Source organism: Carcharhinus amblyrhynchos, chromosome 2 (genome assembly GCF_965287045.1).
Source record: "Carcharhinus amblyrhynchos chromosome 2, sCarAmb.v2.hapA, whole genome shotgun sequence".
Taxonomy (NCBI): Eukaryota; Metazoa; Chordata; class Chondrichthyes; order Carcharhiniformes; family Carcharhinidae; genus Carcharhinus; species Carcharhinus amblyrhynchos.
In genome coordinates this window covers 45,585,414-45,603,060 of record NC_137325.1, presented here as the reverse complement: position 1 = coordinate 45,603,060, position 17,647 = coordinate 45,585,414, and positions in this window count along the sequence as shown.

The following is a 17,647-nucleotide window of genomic DNA, read 5'->3' as shown; positions in this document are numbered from 1 at the left end:
CATTTCTCTGTGAGTTTCCTCTGGGCGCTCCAGTTTCCCCTCACAGTCTAAAGATGTGTGAGTTAGGCTAATTGTCCATGCTGAATTGTTCTTTAGTGTCAGAGGGATTCAAAAGGTAAATATGCGGGGTTACTTGGATAGGCTGTGGATGGGATTGTGATCAGTGCACGTTCGATGGACCGAATAGCCTCCTTTTGCACTCTAAGGACTCTATGATTCACTTCTTCTATTGGCTTAGGCTGCCAGTCATTTCATGACACACCACCTCTATACTGGAGTTGTGTAGTCAAAAGACAAATGTCCATCCCTTTTCCCCTGAGCCTCTAGAGTTTATTTTTATTGTGAAATAACTCATCCTTTAGATACAAAACCATTAAGAGTAAATGTGTAAAACAACTTTCTAGCATATCATCAGAAAAGAAAGAAATGTTTGCCTTTAATACAAATGTTCTGCTCCACAAATATAATTAATCAATGAAATTAATACATGGACTTCCTTTAAAGAGAAGAAGAGAGATTTGCTGCAGCCACCACCCTCCGCCCCCACCCCACGGTAACAGAGGCAACACTCCCCTCCCTTTCTGTGGCATTGAAGGCAGCCTGTCATTGGCCAATTTTGGGATCTTCCAGTTCTTCCGCTGTCAGTGAGGTTTCCTATTGTTCTCGCCATCCACTGCTGGGGAACTAGAAGATTCCACTGACAGGAACTGGCAGAAAATCCTGCCCCATTAAGTTCAAATTATGTTTAACCATTTCTTTAAAGCTGACAAAAGATTCTCAGTTACAACCTAGGACTGTTGAATCCATACTCTTAAGCAACTAATGTCATAAAACAATTCAGTGGAGCTTCTCACAAATGACAGCTGCCATCATGTTTTCCAATTGCATTGACTGTCCATTGTCTCACTGACAGAAATTCAAACAGAACTATATAAAAATGGTTAACAATAAATTCTATAGATATTACAGACCAACAACAATCCACAGTATTATAAAAATCTTGCATACTCTTGACAAAAGCTGCAGGTTCTTATGGTTGTGGTGATGATTTGAAATTATCAGTTCATTAACATCTTTAACTTCAACCTGATCTGTATTAAAACATTTATTTTTCCTTTCATTCTGCTGCTGCTGTGTGTGGGAAAAGGTCATCACGAATATCCATGGAAAGTGGAATTTGCCTTTCGCTTACTGTTCGCAGTTCATTTCATTCTCTCTCAAAATGCTCAGAGCAACTTCAAATACTGACAAATCACATTTTGACACTTTCTAGTAACATTTTATCACTCTCATCCATGTTTTTTTCTTCTGTTGAGGTAAGCAGAGGATATTTTTTCCCAGTTTAATTTCTCTTTTCCCTCTGTTATTAGCAATTATTGAAGGTATGGTCACCCCCATGACTTGCATGGAGAATCACTGATTGATCTCTCTGTAGGACTTGTTGAATAAGAGGTCCGTGGGGATTGGTAATTAACTAATCAGCTGGAGGTCATATACTGAGCCCTGTATAAAGCAGGCCCCTGAGTGAGTCCATATTTCCGTTGTCTTGGTTGGGTCCTGTTGTGATCACCGCAGGCTTGCTTTACTTTATTTTGTGCAAAAAGGCTCTGTTCCTTTAAGCTGATTCCTGGAGTTATTATAGAAGGTATCATAGAATCACTACAGTGCAGAACAAGGCCATTTGACCCATTGAGCCAGCACGAACAACAATCCCACACAGGCTCTATCTCCATAACTCCAAGTATTTATTCTGCTAATCCCCCTGACACAAAAGTGCAATTTACCTTGGCAAACCCACCTAACTCACTCAGCTTTGGACTCTGGAAGCAAACCGGAGTGTCCGGAGGAAACCCATGAAGACATGGGGAGAATGTGCAAACTCCACACAGACAGTGACCCAAGGCTGGAATTGAATGTGGGTCCCTGGCATGGTGAGGCAGCAGTGCTAACCACTGTGCTAGCGTGCCACTCAGCTTTATTGAAACAGCTTGCTGTTTAAACTGGAAGAACTGCTACAGGAATAAAAATGTTGTTATAATAACTTACAATCCATATATAAATGGAGCATGGAGCATTGGTCCATACTGTTGCTCTGCTGTTCTGCAATTGGTCAATATGTGAATTTAACTGAAGTCAATTTAAGTAGTTCAAGTCACACAATGCGGATATTCACTTTCATGACTTTTATGCAGCAGTCAGGACATTTTACTGATCTAGAAATTCCTGAAAACTTCTGCCGTAATGATTGATAAGTAATATTCATTTTCAGCATAAAATGAAAGAAATTCAGTCATACCTGTCCTACACAATGCTTAAATATCCTCAAACACTTACAGCAATTCGATAATAAAGAACAAAGAACAAAGAACAACCCAGCACGGGAAACAGGCCCTTCGGCCCAACAAGCCCGCGCCGCCGCATCACCCTACACCTATTCTACCCTGCGTATCTACAAATAGAACCCCTGACTTAGCCAGATTCAGGGGAGAATAGTGTCAATCTGGTAAAACCAATCAGCCTAAGAGCACATCTTTGGGGTGTGGGAGGAAACCGGAGCGCCCGGAGGAAACCCACGCAACCACAGGGAGAATGCACAAACTCCCACAGACACAGGCCCAAATCCATGTATCTGCACAGCTAGCAGTGCTAGTCACCGAGCTGTTGCGGCGCCCGTCTACCGGTCCAGGATCAAGCACACACACCGACACGAAGTACTAGGCCACTCCCGGAACCTCCAGGAGCAGCCCACGCACAACCCACCGTGTGCATGCCCCTCGTTTGACAACGAGGTGGACCTCCACCTGCGGAGTGAAAAGACAAAAACGTTAATCACAAGCCTGCCTTTCCAGTGTCTCCCGAGGTTCTAACCCTTATTCAATAACCCCTACCATAACCCTCCATCCTTGTTTCACTCATGTGCCTATCTAACTGAACCTTAAACGAGTCCAACGTTCCCGCCTCCACCACCCCACTCGGTAGCGCGTTCCATACCCCCACTACTCTCTGCGTAAAGAACCTTCCTCTCATATCCAAATAATATTGCCATTGAGTCCTTCTGCTGCTCATTAACAACTCTGGTCTCTTGTAAAACACCACTCACACAGATTTCCATTATTTATGACAGTTCTGAATGAACTATAATATACATACCTACATCTAAAATTTCAGGCAGGACAATCATGTTTCTGATGATTTGTGGATTTTGTTCCCAAGTTTTTACAAGTTTTTTCCCAAGTGAGTCAGAAAATATATTTTCTATATCTTTATGACATTGGAGCAATTTTCATTAAAAATGGAAGAATAAGCACAAGTTAATTTTCTTAAATACTCCCAATGTACATGAATAACATGATGGTTTCAAACTATAAGTTTTTTACTCAAAGAGAGACATAGAGGGGGAATAGCGTCTAGGCTTACTGCTTTTTCTGAATGCTAATTTCTACATTTTTATTATTTATTCACAGGATGTCGGCATCGCTGGCTGGGCAAGCATTTATTGCCTACCCCTAATTGCCCATGAGGGCATATTTAAGAGCCAACTACATTGCTATGGATCTGGACTCACATGTAGGCCAGACCAGATAAGGAAGGCAGATTCCCTTCCCTAAAAGACATTAGTGAATCAGATGGAGTTTTAGAACAATCGACAATGATTTCATGGTTATCGCTTGACTTTTAATTCCAGATTTTTATTGAATTCAAATTTCCCCATCGGCGGTGGCAGGATTTGAACCAGGGTCCCCCAGAGACCTTGGGTCTCTGGATTACCAGTCCAATGACAATACCACTATGCCACCCCTCCCCACATTTTATAATTATTCATATGTTCCTGGTCATGCTAACATGATTCTCGGGAAATTTGACATAACTCTCCAACAGGAAGATCAGTTTAAATTTCATTGTAAATCTTGGCCTAACATCCCAGTTTCACCTTTTGAAGAAATTCAAAGCACCTTGATTTCAAACCCACACTTAAGGTCACATTGTTCCATTTGGAGTAGCCCTCCAACCAGCAACCGAGGCGAGCAATCACAAAATTCACCCCTCCACTGAGAATAAAACAAATTCAAGCAGCAGGTAACTTTGCAAAACAAAAAAAAAATCCTGATTCTCTTTCGCTTGTCTCCCCAGAACCTTATTTTGTGTCACAATTCATTCGCCAAAGCTTGTAAAAATCCATTACTCAAATTGTAAAGTGAATTAAATTGTGAAGGACTTCTAAAGTTCAGTTGTAATAATTCCAGGCATATGTTTTCACATTTGAAGGCTTGTAGCTATTTCCCATACATTCCCTGGAAAACAAGTATCCGATGAATTCGCTTGATCTGTGATCCAAGCATGAATTAGAGAAATACACTTTTCAATCAAATTTCTTCAGTTACACATTCCTTTTTTAAGTGCGCCTGGTGAATAAACATTCCAAATAGTTACACGCTAACCTTTTCATGTCATGTTTAGTGTAATCCTAAAATTGTTTGCCTTTTGCTTAACCACAGCATAATTTAAGCATGCAGTAGATATTTATCCAAGTTGCTTTTACAGAGAATGTATTTTATGCCATGGCAAAACGTGTTGCTATTCTCATTGGATTAGCCATGGTAATTCACACTGATTATTTTTCACCGTATTGTGGATCACATTGCCAGCTGAAGTAATAAATAATGTGCAGCTGGCTGTGGCCATTGGTCATTTGAAGCCCTATCGCAGCCATCCCCCCCATTCAGTGTAGTTGTGAGGAGATAAATGTGATTTAAATTAATAGCTAGTCCTAAATAACTCCTCAGCTGGTAAACGATGCATTTATCAGCCATAGACAGGCAGTGTCCTTTGATTCATGGTCCCCCAACGACATGAAGGGTGCGAACAAAAATTGTTATTACTTTTTAATAAAGTGAACCAGTCAGTCTTCAGTCATTTATCAGGAAATGTGGCATTCTGACACTGCACAATATCTCAGCAGTAGATGAATGGAGGAAATAGAGACATGGCGATTTAAAAAAAACAAAATAACAGACAATAAAATTGAATTACATTTTCAAAAAAAAAGCTCTTTAAAGAAGTGCATGTTGAACTGAAGAGTAGAGGTCCTTTTTAGAAGAAAATAAAGGATAAAGAAAAGAGTCTCCCAATTTAACATTCTGACTGTGAAGATACTTCTGTGGAACACAAACACACATACCCACCATGTGCATTAATTACATTTACAAAACAACTCTAAATGCCCTTGTTATTGTAAGTACTTGAGTGCGATGTTCATGTTAAACTGAAAGAAGGAGCAGATCTATAATCTGATGGGGTTTAGGGTAGCATTTCCTGTCCCCTCCACGATGGGAATCATAGCGGACAGGGGGTATACCATACAAAAGTCCATTTGACCTCGGGCAGGATTTGCCAATTTTGGGAAATTCCATCCCGATATCTCAGAATTAACAGGGTGGAGTAAAATTTAAAATATTTATTCAGTTTGTTTTGTGCAACAGCTGTTTTAATGATGTATTCATTGATAATATGAAATCATCACCACAAATAAATCTAACCAGGTGATACAAACAATAACTTCAAAGGCCGAGAGGGCTGATTGTAATTTGGTGCAGGAATTGAGATGCAGGAACCAAGATGAATGGAAAACCACACCAACCCTCTTTCTCATTTGAGTCTGGATGACTTTTAGTTTACTCTTTGACATGATGTAGGTGTCAATGAAAAGGCCAGTAATTGTTGTCCATAGACAGAGGGGATGCTGCTGTGAATCTGGAATCAAATGTAGACCAGACTGGGTACAAACATCAAATTTCCTTTCCTAAAAGGACATTAGTGAACCAGGTGGACAATCAGTGCTAATTTCATGGCATCTCATTTCTGAAACTAGCTTCCAATTCCAGATTTCATTAACTGAATTTAAATTCCGCCAGCTACCATGGTGGGATTTGAACCCATGTCCCCAGAGCATTAACACTGCACCACCAGATTCCTCTGGCTCTTATTTTCATGTCTTGACTCCATTTGACACAAGCAAGAATTACTTTAATTAATGATAGCTGGAAACCAACTTTGCTGATTGTATGGAGAGTGCAGGGAATGGAGTCAAGCCATTGCTAGTACCTAAGAAAATGGCCCTCAGCAAGTTAAATATAGATTAAGGGGTAGGGAGATCATAACTGAGGATTACAAGGTACACTTGTGGACCAGGAGGAGCAATTTGAATTAAACCCCCTTGTTCCTTTGGCAGATAAAGGGCCTTCCCATGTCCGCAGTCAGGCAAATAAAAATGGTTGGGGGGGAGGGGGTGGGTGGGGGTGTGGGGGGAGGGGGGCAGGCTGGTGAGTGAATGGCAGGATTGTTAAGGCCATCATTGCTCACCAACCCCGTCCTCTTTCCCAGACTGTTAAAGGCAATAAGTGAAAACATTGTAGATACCCTAACAATAATCTTCCAAAGTTCTCTCAATTTAACGATTGCTCCTATGGAAAATTGTGCACATCACTATTATTTAGCTCATCATAGAATCCATACAATGCAGAAGGAGGCGGGTCAGCGCATCAAGTTTGCACCAACTTTCTGAAGAAGTACCTTACCCATGTCCTATCCCCATAACTCCACACACTTACCCCGCCAATTCCTCCCAACCAATACATCTTGAGATACAAAGGGACAATTTTTTGTGATCAATCCACCGAACCTGTACATCTTCAGACTGTGGGAGGAAACTGGAGCACCTGGAGGAGACCCACACCAATACAGGGAGAACATGCAGACTCGGCATAGACAGCCACCTGAGACTGGAATTTAACCCATGTCCCTGGTGCTGTGAGGCAGCAGTGCTAACCACTGTACCAGCGTGCTGCCCCATTTGAGGAAAAGTGACAGGGAATCCTGTGAACTGTAAAGCAAGGGGCCTAATATCTCTTGTCAGGACATTGCTAGAATCTAGAATTAAGGATAAGGTGACTGAATACTTTGAAAATCTTTAGTTGATCAGAGAGATCGTCTTTTTTAAGGATCAATACTTGATGAACCTGGTCTAACTTTATTGAAAAGGTGACTTAAGTGGTCAAGAGGGAAATGCTCATGGAAGTTATTTATATGGGCCTCCCAAAGACATTTGAGAAATCCCCTTTCTATAGACTGATAGCTGAAATTGCATGGAATTGAAAGCAAGTTATTGACCTGGTTAGGAAAGTGGTTGAGTGACATGACAGAGCGTAGAGTTAATGGATAATGCTGAAATTAGTGGGAAACCAGTGGTGTCCTTCAAGGATCTGTGTTGGAGCATCAACTATTCATTGTAATTATTAATGACTTGGATGTTGGGATAGAAGACCACATATCCACATTTGTTGTTGACACACAGATAGGTGGCTGCGTAAGCTAAATAATAGTGATGTGCACAATTTTCCATAGGAGCAATAGTTAAGTTGAGAGAACTTTGGAAGACTATTGTTAGGGTGTCTGCAATGTTTTCACAACGGAGATATAAAATTACAAAGACATTTTGATAGAGTGAATAGTTAAAACTGCATTTCAATGCAGACAAATGTAAGATCACCAAATTTGCTTTGAAAAAAGGATATAAGGGGGTACTTTCTAGACTTTAACTTGGGATGGAAAAGACCAAGGTATCCTTGAGGGTCAGAAAAGACCATTTAAATTAAGCCTCTAACTCCTCTGGGGTAGGCATTCTTCCCATGTCTGCAGTCAGGTAAGTAAAAAATGGTGATTTGGGGGTAGGATTGCTGGGAATCTTTTTTTAAATTTTATTTATTAATGTTACAAGTAGGTTTACATTAACACTGCAATGAAGTTACTGTGAAATTCCCCTAGTTGCCACACTTTGTCACCTGTTTGGGTATACTGAGGGAGAATTTAGCATGGCCAATGCATTTAATCAACACATCTGTGTGAGGAAACCGGAGCACCCGGAGGAAACCCACACAGACATAGGGAGAACATGCCAGCTCCACACAGTCATCCAAACCAGGAATTGAACCCAGGATCCTGGCACTATGAGGCAGCAATGCTAACCATTTGCCACTGTATTGCCTGTGGGGTGGGTCCATGGGAGTGCTAGCTGTGGGACCATCATTTAGAAGCATTGGTGGTGCAAAGGGACTTCAGGGTCCAGGTTGGTAGGTCATTATAATGTCAAAGGTGCCAAAAATAATAATGAATGCTCATCTCCATGTCTAAAGACCCAGAAGACAATAGGGTAGAAGTCACACTTCAATATACAAAGCCATTGTTAGGTCATAGCTGGAGATTTAGGGTTGTTTTCGTTGGAAAGAAGGCGGCTAAGAGGGGATCTTACTGAAACATATAAGATGATTAGAGGTTTAGATAGGGTGGATAGTGATAGCCTTTTTCCTCGGATGGAGAAAGCTAGCACGAGGGGGCATGGCTTTAAATTAAGGGGGGGTAGCTACAGGACGGATGTCAGGGGTAGGTTCTTTACCCAGCGGGTGGTGAGGGATTGGAATGCCCTGCCTGCTGCAGTTGTAAATGCGTCTAGTTTGGGGGCGTTTAAGAGATCTCTGGATAGGTTTATGGACGAAAAGGGATTGGTATAGGCTAGTGGGTCATTGTTTTTGTAACTGGTCGGCGCAACATCGTGGGCCGAAGGGCCTGTTCTGTGCTGTAATGTTCTATGTTCTATGTTCTAACTGCAAACTACTCTAGGCACAAGTCCTAAGGAAGAACCTATTGTAGGTACTGAAGCATAGACTTAATAAAATGTTACATCTGGAATCTGAAATTGTGAGAAGTGATGGCATAACCTAGGGTCCAAAAATTGCCAGGAATTTAGAAAGTTATAGAGTGATTTGATCAAAGTTTTTAAGATATTAAAGGGAACAGATAGAGTAGATAGGAAAGAAAGTATTTTTGGGAAGTCAAGAATTCATTTATCTCAGTGAATGGTGGGCTAGGCTAAATGACCCAATACTATTCCTATGTTCCTTCCACCAGTGGGTTGTAGGGCTGGAGGTCTTCAAAATGATTGATTTTGTGTTAATTATTTCTTTTTTTTTACAATTCTCATGGATGAATCAAATAAGATTCTGCTCTGTCAATCTTCTGAAATGATTTTTTAAACATAGATCTTCATTGTATTTCTCATGTCTTTTCTCATGTCCTTCTTCTTAGGCATTACCCGGAGTCAAGGATGACTTACTTCCACACTTAAAGTGATTTCTCAGGTGACTGAGAAGCCCAATGTGCGACTTCTAGTCTCAGTCACTGGTGGGACACTTGGTGGTTGGAGGAGCAGGGGGATGGGGTGTCCAGGTTTCCATGTTGTCTGCACTTGGCTTCAGCTTGGTTTCAGGGATGAGATTTGAGGTGTTCAACTCCTTCCTAGGTGCTTTTTCTCCACTTCAGGTGGTCTTGGGCCAGGTATTCTCAGGTGTTGGTGGGAATGTTGCATTTTTTCCCAAAGAGGTTTTGAGGGTATCTTTAAAACATTTTGATTACCGTTTTTGGATTTTGATAACCGGCAGTGCTACGTGTCGAGGCAGTTTGGTAGAGGAACTTTGTCTTACAGTCATTTAGTACAAGGCCCATGCTCTTGCATGCCTTGGTGAAGACGTTGATGATGGTTTGGAGCTTGGCTTCAGAGTGCACAGACACAAGCATTGCCTGCATATGTCAGTTGAATGTCAGAGGATGGGGTGACCTTGGATCTTCACTGCAGGCAATGGATGTTACACAGATTCCCATTTGTTCTATAGTTTAACTTCACTCAAGTGGGGAGCTTGCTAAGGATGAGATGGAGAATTGAGGCAAGGAAGATTGAGAAGCGCCCCATAATCCCTCATGGTTGACAGTGTAGAGGCCTTTGTGAGGTCAAAGAAGGGCATGTACTAGGGTTGATGTTTTTCCCTGCATTTCTCTTGTAGTTGTCGCGCTTGTGAAGATCATGTCATAGAATCGTGCAACCCATAGAATCCCTTCATAGTGGCTTAGTGGCTGGAATCCTCATTGCCACTATGCGGGAACACTTCAGCCACAGAGAGAAGGTGATTAAGTAGGACTTTTGCAATGACCTTCCCTGTGGCTGACAGCGGGGATATTCCTCTATAGTAACTGCAGTCAGACTTGACAGGTGCTAATGATTGTGACACCCTCTGAGATCTCCTGGCATGTTCTCCTCCTTTCAGATAAGGGAGATGAGGTCATGTTTTCTTGTTTCATGCTTCCTGCCATGTTTTAGTGCTCTAGTGCTTTGACAGAGATTCTATCTGCTCTTAATGCCTTGTTCTTCAGCCTTCAGGTGGAATTTTCTGCCTTTTGCTGGGATGGAGTCATGCTAAGATGATTGTGGGTAACATGCTGCAGGATGGCATTGAGAACACTCGCAATGAAGGAGATTTTTGAAGCGCTAAGGAGATTTTTGAAGTGTTCCTTCCAGAGGGCATTAACTGCCTATCTGTTCGTGAAGAGCATCTCGCTGTTCTTGACCAGCAGTGCAGTGGGGCCTTGGGTGTTTGGGAAATAGGTGTTCTTGACTGTGCTAAAGAAACCTCTTGCATCATGGTTATCGACTAACTACTTGATCTCCTGTGCTTTCTCCACCCATCATCTGTTCTTTAGGTCATGAGTTTTTTGCTGAACCTCAAACTTCAGCCATCTGAGGAACTGGTTTCTTGCTGTTGAGTTGGGTAGCTGTTTCAGATTGAGAAAAGCTTTGTGTTTGCTGCTTATCAGCTCTTGGATCTCCTGGTTGTTCACAGCAGACCAATCTCCTAGTCAAGAGGCCAAACATCTCTTTAAAGATGTTGACTAAGGGCAGGCCAGTTGCTGTGGATACTCTGCGTCTCTGGGTCACCAGGTGTTGTTAGGTTGGCAGTAAGACACAGGCTGAATAGGGCTCTCATGTCAGGGTCTTTGAATACCTCAATGTTGATTTATCTGTGGCATTGTTTCTTTTGCCATCGCTGCTTTACGCTGATACTGATGTTGACGACAGGGTGGATTAGACGGTAGTCTTGTCTCCTATCATGGCATGGGTGATACGTACATCTTTGTCATCTCTCATTCAGCTGATGATATAGCCGGGCAAGTGCCAGTGCTGAGAGTGAAGATTTTGCAGTGAAACCTTGTACTAGCCTCTTTGACAGAACAGGGTGTTTGTTATGACAAAGTTTAAAGTTTATCTATGAGCCACAAGTAGGCTTACATTAACACTGCATGTAGTTACAGTGAAAGTAACAAGGCCACGCTCCAGGCATTTTGTCAGGAGCAGGTTACCATTGGTATTGACTCTGTTGAGCCTTCTACTAGCCAGTTGTTGACTACAATCTTCAATGCTTAGCAAATCTGTGTTTTTCTACTCCCTGCTTAGTTATTTCTACTTTCATTAGCTACCATTCACATTTTGGGAAACATTACTACCAAATCAGATCCCATTATTAACTTCATACTTTCCCACTGTTCACCCTTGGGCACTGCCAGTGTGCCAGATGGACACTACCCAACCATATCACTGACCACCCACATGAACAAAGAATAAAGAACAAAAAAAATTACAGCACAGGTCCTTCAGCCCTCCAAGCCAGCACCAACCATGTTGCCCAACTTAATTAAAATACCCTATGCTTCTATCTCTCTATTCCCATTTCATTCATGTACTTATCAAGACGGCCTTTAAAAGTCACTATCATTTCCGCTTCCACTACCTCTCCCAGCAACGAGTTCCAGGCATCCACCACTCTCTGTGTAAAAAATCTGCCTCGTACATCTCTTTGAAAACTTGCCCCTTGCACCTTAAATCTATGCCCTAGTAATTGACTCTTCTACCTTGGGAAAAAGCTTCTGACTATCCATGCTTTAATGCCCTCCGAGCCCCACCCTCTCCCCCGCCCTCTCTATTGCCATCACGCCTGGTCTCCACTGTGGAGACCTATGGTGATTCTTGCTGGGTTCACACTACACCCGAGGGCTGGGAGATCCCAGGAGCTGGGGGAATCCAGCATTGAATGAGCTGAGCATATTTCAATGCTCCTTTAAATATGTTAATCAGATTTGCACACTTTCTGGGCGAGGTCTGATTTGTACCAGTAGAAATGAATTGGGATGGTTGCAAGCTGTTTGGTGCCGGGCACAGGGCTCATTTTTAGGCCCGCACACAATTTTCCTGGATTAGTGCATTCGGCAAGCCCAGAAAAACACCTCCAAACGTAAACTCTTATCCCCGAAACGATAATTAGCTCATGATATCTTAATTTGGGGGTCTTCCTGCTACTGGCACCATGGTGACAGTCAGTGCGAGGAACATCTCTTTAACGGTGGAGGGGAGTGAGAGGATCACTCATGCACCTGCCAGAACAGCATTGCCTCTGCAGAGCCAAATTAAAACTTAAAGTAGTCCACAAGCTGATGCAAGTGTAAGTGGCAATAACCGATCAAATAGTGAGTGAAGTGACAATGGTTGATAGAAGTGAGGCAGAGTGCAGCAGTTGTAATGTTTAACTGTCATCTCCAACAACAGTAACACCACTTTATGCAGCATATCATTCATAAGGATGACAGATAAAGTGCAGTAATTCAATGCTCACATTGTGATGTTGAGGGATGAAGGGAGAACCTGTTGAGCCTGGGGCCTAGAGGCACTGGGAGAAATATCCAACTGTGGGCAATGGGGCATCTTCTTTTCTCAGATGAGAGGGGGTGATTGTTTTCAAGTTTAGAGATTCCTTTTTTATTCTGTACGAGAAACAGTATGTACTTTTACTTCCCCCAAGAAATGTAGAATTCTGCTATCGTATCACCTTTCCAATTTCAAGATTGAAGAGAACTTTAAAAGGCAGAACAGTGTTGGAACATAGGACAACGTCCTAATGGTGGAAGCAAAATTCATTGAAAGCACTTAAATAGTAGAGGATAAATATTTAAAAATGTAAAATGGATAAAAGTAAAATACTGGGATGAAATGAGTATCTTCCTTCAGAGGGTTAACAAAGATGTAATGGGATGAATAGCCTTCTTCTGTTCTCTAAAATGTTTAGATTCTGTATAGAAAACAGATTTGTCCATCAATATTGACCTCAAGTAGGTAAGGGTCCCCAACTATTAAAAAGTACATTTTTTCTCAAATGGTGTAAACAAAATATTTTTCTTTGCAATGGCATAAACATGTCACCATACTTCTCAAAAATTTAAAACTAAAAAGTCACCAAGTGCTTTAACAGCATTAAAAAGGACTGTTCAATTTAGTTTACAGGAAAATAAGCCATGCAGGCAATCCTCTTGTGTATAGGGTTGTGTTAAACCCTGTGCACAGGTAACAGTCAATCCATTAACCTTTGCTTTAGCTTAACCCATATGTCGCCTGCCTCAGAGTCTTCCTTTTTGTTTTAATACCTTTTCCTTAATAGTTGCTCGTCTGTAACTGAAAAGGGCAGAAGCACTCTGATGACATTGACTGCGGCATTGTAATAATAAGCTCCTTTTTGCCTCACCAGGATGTCAGCAGCCATTTCGGAAGGTAATATAAAAGAGCTGTAAGCCAGGGGTCATGTTAAATTGTAACGCAAATGTTATTCCTCGATTATCCAGCTGGGTTAAATGTCAACTGCTGCAGGCAAAATCAGCTGGATGGAGAGTGTGTGTGTGTGTGTGTGGGTGAGATGGAGAAAGAGGCATGAACTGGGCTCAGTATCTGATGGGAATGTCAAAGCAGACACTCGCTTGAGTATGACTTTCTTATTATATAAGGCACTGTATCAGCTAGGAAGAGTGAACTCTGATTTAATAAACAGCCTTTCTGGAATTTGTGTTACTATTTACAAATCATCAGCTTCCATTTGACTTTCTAGAGATAGTTTTAGCTTTAGTTTTAGTTCATAGGAGAGAAAAACATAAAAGGATAGTGAACAAAATGTAGCAGAATCCCATTAGGGAAAGAATAAATTCAGTTCCTGACATAAATCCACTCAAATAATTCCACTTTTAGCCACCTTTGGTTAAAGAATCAAATTGGTGGCAATCTGACGATATCTGAAGAATTTAGCTGTGTACCACCTGTATTTTTGGTATTACGGGTGCTATTGTGAATCTAAAATGTTGTCTGTGCACACCTCTGACCAGCTATTATTTCGGGAGGCTATTAACATGGGTTCAGCAGGGAATGTGGGCTGAAGTAGGCAGAGTAGACAAATCGTCAGCGTTTAACACAATTTGATGCTGGCTAAGAGTGCCATTTTCAAACCAAATGCTCCAGTTAATGTCTTTTCTTATTTTTGCACAAGTAGACATACATTAGGCAGTAGAAAGAAACCCTCACCATTGCTATTTAAAGTGATCATCAGCTACTTTCAGGCTACTTGCTGATTGATTTCAACTGACTCATGTTGAGTTTGTAGAAGTGTTTGATAGTTTGTATTACTATTTCACATTGCAGGGGTCTATAAGGAGTCGTGTGCATATGTTAATTCTGACTTCAAGGATTCCACTTGTACCACTTGCTTCCAGACATGGCCACAGTAGTTGCTATTTTCTTTGACTTTGTGAATGGCAGGCACAATGCACAGAGGGGGACAAGATGCTCAAAGAGAGAGGAGGAGATGGAAAAAGGGACTCAGCAGGGGATCACATCTGCCCATGCTCATCAGAGAGCATTTCTCCACATCAATCTCAATGTGGAACAGTGCAGTAAATGCCTCCATTTTAGCAAGAGGAGTTCACTGAACTCTGCTACCTGCTGCAGCCAGAAGCACAGGCTGAGAGCAGGGCAAAGGCAGCATTTGATTTGATTTGATTTATCATTGCCACGTGTATTGGTATACAATGAAAAGTATTGTTTCTTGCACACTATATAGGCAAAGCATACCATACATAGAGAAGGAAAGGGGAGAGTGTAGACTGCAGTGCTATAAGGTGAAGAGAAAGAACAACTTAATGTGAGGTAATTCAAAGTCTGATGGCAGCTAGGAAGAAGCTATTCTTGAATAGGTTGGTAAATGACCTCAGACATTTGTATCTTTTTCCCGACGGAAGAAGGTGAAAGAGAATATGTCTGGGGTGCGTGGTGTCCTTAATTATGCTGATTGTTTTTCTGAAAGCAGCAGCAAGTGTAGACAGTGTTAATGGGTGGAAGCCTTGTTTGTGTGATGGACTGGGCTTCGTTCACGACCCTTTGTAGTTTCTTGCAGTCTTGGGCAGGGCAGGAGCCATACCAAGCTGTGACACAACCAGAAAGAATGCTTACTATGGTGCATCTGTAAAAGTTGGTGAGAATCGTAACAGACATGCTAAATTTCCTTAGTCTTCTGAGAAAATAGAGGTGTAGGTGGCTAGTTACTGCAGAGGTGACCGTGGTTATGAACTTCTATGCATCAGAGTTCTTCCAGGTAAAAACAAGTTCAATTTGTAACATTTCCTGGTGTATGCTATTACATTAGGGAGGTCTTTGAACTCTGTACATAAAGAGAGCTGAATACATTTCATACTCCTTTGACAGATAGAAGCAGACAGAGAGTGGCTTTGCCAGGAATGCACATCCCCTCTTGGCAGAGTGTGCCATTAAATGCATATATTTATAGTTTATTTAGTTGTCACAAGTAGGCTTACATTAACACTGCGATGAGGTTATGTGAAATTCCGCTAGTTTGCCACACTTCTGCGCCTGTTCAAGTAGACTGGGGGAGAATTTAGCAAGGCCGTTGCACATAACCAGCACAACTTTTGGACTGTGGGAGGAAACCAGAGCACCCAGAGGAAACCCACGCAGGTACGGGGAGAATGTGCAGACTCCACACAGGCAGTGTATCGAACCTGGGTCCCTGGCACTGTAAGGCAGCAGTGCTAAACACTGTGCCATCATGCCACCCCAGCATGGTTACATATGTAACTTTTTAAGGGCCACGTGTAAATTCTGAGATGTAAAGCAACTGGAAACGATTTCACTCTGTCAATATCCAGTTGGTGTGTCACCTTACGTGGTGTACCATACAGGTCATTGTCCGATATCTTGGCAGCAATCATGTTGGCTTCGTTCTGTGGCAGCTGCTGTGCCATCTGTATTGTCGTCACCAGGAAAAAGGTTAAAAGTCAACTCTCTAAATTTTCCTGTCCCGCCCACGACGATGCCTGCCATGTTGGGATGGAAAATCCTGATCACAGTGTAATGTAGCAAATCATTGAAGGGTGGGAGGTGGGGGAGGAGGTGTGGGGGGGGGGGGTGCTTAAGCAGAGTGGATCACTCTGGAGGAGGCCTTTGTTACTTGACAGAACACATCTCATGATTCATTCTTATAACCTTGTCGACATAAGGCTCGAGGCCTTGTCACAGAGCTGAAGGAGGCTGGAAGATGACAGCCAACACAGTTCTTCTTTCAGCAGAAATAAGCACTTTACCATCCTTCTGTTTGTGATTATCATGGTGTCTGCTTGATCTTAATATTGAAGTCAAAGCCACCACAAAACAGACGTTCCAAACCAACTTTATAAACCAAACCATATAATATTCCACACAAAAGAAAACTCTTGTGCATTTTTTTAGGGCCTTTTCCTGAGCTGGCATTCCTGCACAGTGTTACTCCAGTACCTGCAGCACGGCTGATGGAAGACTGCCGATCTTCAGTGGGGGAGATAATGATCTTGCAAGATAACCTCGAGCGGTCCTGACCCTAGAGGGCCCAGCTTTGGACAACACTACCTCAGCATGGGTGGCAGTGCCTGGCCTGGCTGGCAGCAACAGCAGAGCGGCAGTGGAGGATGACTGCTGGCATCCTGATAGAGGACAGCAGGTTCGTGTTCCATGGAACTGTGGCCACTCCAACAGGGCAGTGCTTCAGCAATCCTAACAACGTGTTGGAGTATAGATTTGTTTGATGGCTGAATGGAGCCTTCAAGCCCCTTTGAAAACTGACATCTGCAGCTTTGAAGACAGTAGTCTCAGCTTGTGTGGCAATATGTTGAGCTTGCAAGATATACCTTCTACTTGTGTTGCAATAGTTGAGACAAAAAGTGCATTCATGGAGTTGGCTACCAGTTGGATTTGGTGGGCCTTAGTAAGTTGCTCTTTTGGAGAGTCAGTGCACTCGATGAACTAAATGGTCGCCTTTTACACTGCTGGGGTTCTACGGTTCTGTGGAAAGGATAGGCTCCAAGCTTTGTATAAAGCTCTGTCCAAACTTAATGTCATGTTCTGCTATCTTCCTTGATAATGACAACAAGCTTTCTGATAGACATTCATACTCAGCTTTCTTTTTCTGTATACCACCTCATTGAGCTCCTCACCTCAGTCCCATGCCACAGACGTTGTGGGTGGCGTTGCCCACTGGTGAGCTAACGCCTGCATCAATCCTCCTTCCATGTTGGTTTCGAGATTGCTGATTTTGTGCAGATCCCACCTCTCAGTTTTACTTTAAAATATGTGTGGAGTCAATAACTGAGTTGGTGCCTGCAAATGTATGAGTGGCTGATAGTGTTGCCTCTTTATCATTGTCTCCCTCCAACCCCTCTCTCCGACCACTGCCTGGCCAGATTGCATTTCTTGTGAATCAGGAAGGAAAATGTACAAGAAAAGGGTTGAGATGAGGGGATGGGAAGATAGCAAGCAGTGCATGACCACACTGTCAACAGCTTGAAATTCAGAAGAAATTTTGGGATGAGGAGATACTGGGATATGAGGAGGAGTATTAGCTATGACTGT